This window comes from Spinacia oleracea, chromosome 6 (assembly GCF_020520425.1).
Source record: "Spinacia oleracea cultivar Varoflay chromosome 6, BTI_SOV_V1, whole genome shotgun sequence".
NCBI classification, from domain to species: domain Eukaryota; kingdom Viridiplantae; phylum Streptophyta; class Magnoliopsida; order Caryophyllales; family Amaranthaceae; genus Spinacia; species Spinacia oleracea.
The window spans coordinates 22097532-22105024 of NC_079492.1; the positions used below are offsets into that span (position 1 = coordinate 22097532).

The 7493-nt window shown below is 32.6% G+C and overlaps 1 long non-coding RNA gene across 1 annotated transcript; it reads left to right on the forward strand.

The window, feature by feature from the left end:
• Positions 1–3835: 3835 nt before the first annotated feature.
• On the forward strand, positions 3836–6941 carry LOC130464292 (uncharacterized). Its single transcript, XR_008924665.1, has 2 exons — positions 3836–4322; positions 5050–6941. It is a non-coding gene; the product is annotated as an uncharacterized lncRNA (long non-coding RNA).
• Positions 6942–7493: the final 552 nt, after the last annotated feature.

Here is a 7493-nt window from a genome sequence, read left to right on the forward strand (position 1 = left end):
TCTCTAAGCATCGATCTATTCGAATGTCTAGGGACTAGACTCATTCGAGAATTAAATGGAAAAAGATATTAGGTTGTTAACCATTGGTAAAGCTGAGCGTTTAAACTCAATGCTTTATGATCTCAAAACCACATTGTATTTTGAATTCACAAGCACCAATTGGTTTGACATTCGACTTTGATATTCGAAAACAAACGTAAAAGTCGCTAAAAGAAACGTACATTTTAAATTGCTCAATTTCTCTCATTTCCGTGAATCGTTCTTGGATTCACTACCAATCGAGGAAATTTACTGTTACCTTTCTAAAAGGATTTACTGCAGTGCAAGATATTTAATTATAAACTATAATTAAAACATACATTGACGCATGCAAAGTCTAAACATTTATCATGAGTAATAACTTGAAATTAAAGCAATCATGCAATTTAAACAAGTTATTGGCATTTTATTCGAATTTATTGTTCCGGAAGGTGTGAATAAAATGATTCCAAGATCCTTAAATCATTGAAGAATTAAGCACATTATGTATTTTGACTCAATTCTAAAATATTTTAGGTAAGCAAATCCTTTGCTAATAGTCTAGAAACTACTCTTGGTTGATAGGTACGTCTAAGGTCTTATTAGGTAAAACTATCTGTTTTGCCACGACATTAAAAGGACTCCTTACTTATATCGTTGAGTTTCACCAAAACTAATATGTACTCACAATTATTTGTGTACCTTACCCCTTTAGGATCAATAAGTAACACCTCGCTATGGCGGAAAACTATTATTAAGATTGATGTAAAGGTTATCCAAGTAAGTGTTATTTTGGCATGACATCTTTTAACTCAATTTTTTTTAAAGTTTGGAACTTAAGGCTCTTACTATGTTGGTTAGATTTTAAGTGAACTAAAATCCTTAATCATGCAACATAGTCAAGTCACAATCTCATACATAATTAAAGCAATAAATAACTTAAAGCATGCATAAGATATAAATGTGATCTAGTATGGCCCGACTTCATCTTGAAGCTTCAACTTCAAACTCCGTCTTGAAAATGGATTGGAAACTCCGTCTTGAATTTCACCATGGGAGGCGCCATTTTCTTCAAATAGGATAAGCTATAATTGAAACTAATTTCAACTATTTGATGGTAAGCAGACCATATTTAAAATTAAAAACTTTGGTGCATTAGACCAATTTTACATTCAAATTGATGGTACGCAGATCATATTTTCTATCCTATTTGGGACATACTGGTCACTTTCCATAACCTGCAAAACAATACATTTACAATATACTATTCATCCATTCATTTATCAATGAACGATCCACATAGCTGGTTAGTAGAACATATTATGCATCACATAAATATTTGCATCAATTAATCAAGGCTTCCAATAATCTACAAATTATTCAATCCTTATTAATTCTAATCGAGTTGTTTTAACCTTAAAGGAATGTAGACCTAATCAAGAGTTTATGACTAAAACGTTCCCACTAAAACCAAGAATTTTACATGCTTTATGAATTTTAAACATAAAATTGTATTTCCTAGTCCAACCGAAAACTTACAAATTTAATTAAAATTTAAAGCTCATATAAATTATTATTTAAATCCTTTAATTTATTTTTCAGTTGATTAAATTAATTAATTTAAATTTATTCAAGGTTTTAATTTTAGTAAAATAACTAGTATAAATAAAATTTATAATAATAAAATTATTCAAAATTAAATTCCGAGAAAAAATTAAATTACGAATTTAAATTTAATAAAAAAAAAATTTCAACCGAAAAATCAAAATTAAAACGAATCAATCGGGCCAAGACAAGTCCATGGGCTCGCGACTCACATTTCCATGCTTTGAAGCGTGTGCTTCGATATGTAAAAGATACTCTCGACTACGGCATGCATTTTTCCTCATCACCTGCGACAGGTCTTGTGTCATATACCGATGTCGATTGGGGAGGGTGTCCTGATACTCGACGTTCTACGTCTGGGTATTGTGTGTTTCTTGGTGATAATCTCATATCTTGGTCGTCCAAACGGCAAGCCACATTGTCTCGTTCCAGCGCTGAGGCGGAGTACAGGGGTGTTGTTAACGTTGTGGATTCGGAATCTACTACTGGAACTTCATTGCCCTTTGAAAAGGGTGACGGTTGTTTATTGTGACAACATTAGTGCGGTATACATGTCTCATAATCCGGTACATCATCAACGCACTAAGCACGTGGAAATGGATATTCATTTTGTGCGGGAAAAGGTGGCTCTTGGCCATATTCGAGTTCTTCATGTGCCTTCTTCGTTCCAGTATGCTGACATCTTCACTAAGGGTCTCCCCTCACCCTTGTTTAGCGATTTTCGTTCCAGTTTGAGCGTCCGTCCACCTCCCCCTCCGACTGAGGGGGTGTGTTAGACACAATAATATGTGAATATTATTGTTCCATATTTAGCATTGTAAATATAGTAATGTACAAAACCCTAGTTGAATTTGTAAACTATATATATGTTAATATCAATGCATAGCCTCTTGAGGGAGAATTCCATAATTTTACAATGAGTATACTTCTTATTTAAGAAAGCAGTAGGGAGACTTGGTAGACACACTAACACTCGCGGTAGGATGGGCGGGTTCGGGCTAGAGCCTTTAGATGTGCAGGTGGGTTGTGGGTCTACCTATCTTTTTTTGAAAAACCGTCCCTCTTTGAACTATTGCTCATTGTTACGTGAATCTTATAGTTGTTATAACATTTATTCGTAATCGCTGGGAGTTAATCTAGCCTTAATGATCCGCATTATTTCTTCTTGCTTTTTTTAGCCATTTTTTGACTTTTGGAGTTCAAAGAACTTAATTATATTAATCTAGTTCATGTTCAACCACAATATAGAAATACATTCACAAAAATACATAAAACCTAAAACCTCTCTCCTTTAAAACTCTCTTCCGGTTTTGGGCACATATTCAGACTCCATTCGCATTTGTGATTGCACACAAATTAGGAGTTGTGTTAATCCTGGAGGGACAAATTTTGTTTTATTGCATCTGTAGGTAGCACAAAATAGTCTTTTAGGACAATGCTATTCCACGGTGTAAGAATTGTTGATTTTTTTTTTTTTTTGGTGTGAATAGTCTTTTAGAATTGTTGATTTTATGATCCTACTATTATTCGCAAATCGAGATAAGTATATTCTAACTATATTTTATTGCAAAATTATTAGTTTATTGTTTTAAATGCAATAGATTTTTCGTCGTAGACCGAAGGGTTGGAGTCGTGTATCTTTGGGATCGGTAGCTATGAGTCTGCGTGTATTTAGCCGAACAAATTCGACTTTAGGATAGTAATTGGTGTCACTACGTACGCACATACATACTTGGACTGAAATAGCTCCAAACGTAACGTAATTAAGCAACATTTTAGCTAAACGGGGAAGGGGTCGAAAGAGAAAAATATACTTTGAAGAACAACCATGATAAGCTCAAACTTGACCATCACAACCATGTGTAGTATGTAGTAACGGGAACGAATATTGATCATACGAGTTCGAGTGTAGTTTTTCAAGGAAAGCTCATGTTTATTACAAAGGCAATCGAACATATTGTTGTATTTTTGTGTGTAAATTTTAAAAGGAAATTTGAATTCTTCATTATTAATTTTCATAACCACTCAATACCACCTCTAAAGATGGTACTCATTAGTTAATTGATATTATTATTTCTCATGTGGATGGAGAAGAATCCGAAGACCGTCAACTGAAACGGGATCTGGAGTATATATGATCTTTTCAGCTGTGTTAGCTTTTGTAAGTTTGAATCGAGTAACTACATTATGCAGATAAACGAGGGTCTCAAACCGAGCAAACTCCTTCCCGCAACACATGTGAGACCCTCCTCCAAAGGGTACAAATACTCGGGGCGGTAATATTTCTTCAAATCTCGAAGGATCAAATTTCGCAGGCTTTGGAAAGTACGTTGGGTCCATATGTGTTGAATAAACGTTCCAGTGTACCTAATCAATTTGACAAAAAAATATCACAAAATCTTGTTGACAAAAGGTGTACAATAATTTACTGTACACCAAACCTATTTTAGACAAGCCCACTTAACTCACACGTGTGAACTCAAGGTATACTGTGAATCAACTCTCATTTGCTCTTTCTCTCTCCTCTAACGCGTTCTTCTCTCTCTTCCCTTTCTTCTTTACCAGCAATTTTTCTTTCTGCGATTTCTCTTGCCATTTCTTCCACATTCTGCTGCTAATCTCTTCTGCCGCGATCTACGAATCTCTCAGCTCCGATTTCTTTTACGATTTTGATGCATTCTCCTCCATTGTTCTTCAAGGTTTGTTTTCTTCAATTTTTTTTGTCTTTTGGTTTTTTGATATTAAGGTCATCTTTTAGCTTTGATTTAGGTTTTCTAGTACGTTTTATTGTTTGTTCTTCATTGTCTATAATTTTCAATGTTTTGTTTTGATTTAGGTTTTTTAATAGGTATCATTGATGGTTGCGATTTTTAGGATTTATTCTACTAATTATGTTGAGATTTTGTTTTTCTGTGTTTGTGTTGTTGCGATTTTGTTATAGGGTGTTTGACTTTCAACCTGGAAAATGCGTGTGTATTTTTTGGTTGTTGAGCAAAAGGATACATATTGTAAAAGCATAATCATCTGTTAAGGGGTTGTCGAGTTTATATACCAGCTTGTGGATTGTTCAACAATCATTGTTGCTTAGGTTGCATATGATATGTTAAGGGTTATGAAAGGCGTTCCAATTGATGATGGTTTGATTGTATACTGGTTTGTGAATTGGTTCAGGTGCCCTTGATTTATGTTGGTGCTATTGATCATAACTTTTGTTTGATTGATGATGGTGATATTGATTGGTTTGTGGATTGGTGTGGATTCCCTTTGCATCTCCCCTCCATTTCTTAGGGTCTGTCCAGCCAATAGTGTGCCAAACTAATAATGTTGCTATTACTTGTAGTGTGGGGTTAGTTACTCTTGATAGTTTTTTAAGTACTCCTATCATTTTCGATGATGTCAATAAAATGTCAACTATGAATATTGCAGCCCTGCTGCTGCACCAGATAGGCAAATATAGTTTGTGGTGGGCAGGATGACCAAATATTGCCTTCAGTCCCCCATTACTCCTATTGAGGAAGAAGATCCACCATATTCCTCGTCTGATTCTATTGTTACTTCCGGTCATACTACAAAAGGCTATTAGCTCAAATGGTAGAGCAATGTGCAAAATTATGTACATGGTGTGGGTTCAAATCCCGCATAGCCTAGGTGCTTGCAAGTTGCGAACTAGGTTATGAGGTTTTACATAAGTGAAAAGTTAGGAATATCAACATAAAAGTTAGCCTAGGTGTAGTAAAAGTTAAGAAAGAAGATTATATCAATTTACCTAACTTTTACTACATGAAGCTTAACTTTTAATGCAAACAGGCTAACTTTAATTTTTTCACTCAATAAGACTAACTTTAACTTCCGAGATTTCACTTAAAGTTAAAAATATCATTATAAAAGTTATCCATGGTGTAGTAAAAGTTAAGAAAAAATTTATATCAGTTTACCTAACTTTTACAACACGAACGCTAACTTTTAATGCAAAAAACCTAACTATAATTTTTTCACTCAATAAGACTAACTTTAACGTCTGAGGTATAGTTATCCATGGTGTAGTAAAAAATTTATATCAGTTTACTTAATTTTTACTACACGAACGCTAACTTTTAATGCAAAAAACCTAACTTTAATGCAAAAAACTCTTTTTATCTCTAAGACATGTAGTATATGAAAGTGATATAATGTAATTACATATGATGTAATCACTCTTTTAACATTATAGTTTTCTAATTTTTTTTGTGTTAAAGTTGTAATTCCGTAGGTTAAAGTTATGGAAACTGTTCTAAAAGTTAAGTAGTCTTCCGTCATCTCAAACCTAACTTTTACTTTTAATAACTTAACTTTAACTGCTAAAAGTCTGACTTTTATATTTCTACCTTTCTGTAGCTAATGCGAGTCATGCATTCTTTTTATTTCACCCATTGTACTTTTTTGTGTTAAAGTTGTAGTTTTATAGTTTAAAGTTATGGAAATTGTTCTAAAAGTTAAATAGTCTTCCGTCATCTCAAACCTAACTTTTACTTTTAATAACTTAACTTTAACTGCTAAAAGCCTAACTTTATATTTCTACCTTTCTTCAGCTGATGTGAGTCATGCAATCTGTTTTATTCCACACATTGTAGTTTTTTGTGTTTAAGTTATAATTATGTAGGTTAAAGTTATGGAAATTGTTCTAAAAGTTAAATAGCCTTCCGTCATCTCAAACCTAATTTTCACTTTTAATAACTTAACTTTAACTGCTAAAAGTTTGACTTTTATATTTCTACCTTTCTGTAGCTAATGCGAGTCATGCATTCTTTTTATTTCACCCATCGTACTTTTTTGTGTTAAAGTTGTAGTTTTATAGTTTAAAGTAGTGAAAATTGTTCTAAAACTTAAGTAGTATTCCCTCATCTCAAACCTAACTTTTACTTTTAATAACTTAACTTTAACTGCTAAAAGCCTAACTTTATATTTCTACCTTTCTTCAGCTGATGTGAGTCATGCAATCTGTTTTATTCCACACATTGTAGTTTTTTGTGTTTAAGTTGTAATTATGTAGGTTAAAGTTATGGAAATTGTTTTAAAAGTTAAGTAGTCTTCCGTCATCTCAAACCTAACTTTTACTTTTAATAACTTAACTTTAACTGCTAAAAGTCTGACTTTTATATTTCTACCATTCTGTAGCTAATGCGAGTCATGCATTCTTTTTATTTCACCCATTGTACTTTTTTGTGTTAAAGTTGTAGTTTTATAGTTTAAAGTTATGGAAATTGTTCTAAAAGTTAAGTAGCCTTCCGTCATCTAAAACCTGATTTTTACTTTTAATAACTTAACTTTAACTGCTAAAAGTCTAACTTTTATATTTCTACCTTTCTGTAGCTAATGCGAGTCATGCATTCTTTTTATTTCACCCATCGTACTTTTTTGTGTTAAAGTTGTAGTTTTATAGTTTAAAGTCGTGGAAATTGTTCTAAAAGTTAAGTAGTCTTCCGTCATCTCAAACCTAACTTTTACTTTTAATAACTTAACTTTAACTGCTAAAAGCCTAACTTTATATTTCTTCCTTTCTTCAGCTGATGTGAGTCATGCAATCTGTTTTATTCCACACATTGTAGTTTTTTGTGTTTAAGTTGTAATTATGTAGGTTAAAGTTATGAAAATTGTTCTAAAAGTTAAGACAGTTTTCTGTCATCTCAAACCTAATTTTACTTTTAATAACTTAACCTTAACTGTTAAAGTATGACTTTTATATTTCTCCCTTTCTTTAAGCTAATGTGAGTCATGTAATCTGTTTTAATTCACACCTTGTAATTTTATGTGTTAAAGTTGTGGTTATGTAGGTTAAAGTTATGTAAATTAAATTTAAGACAATGTTCCGTCGTCACAAACTAACTTTAACT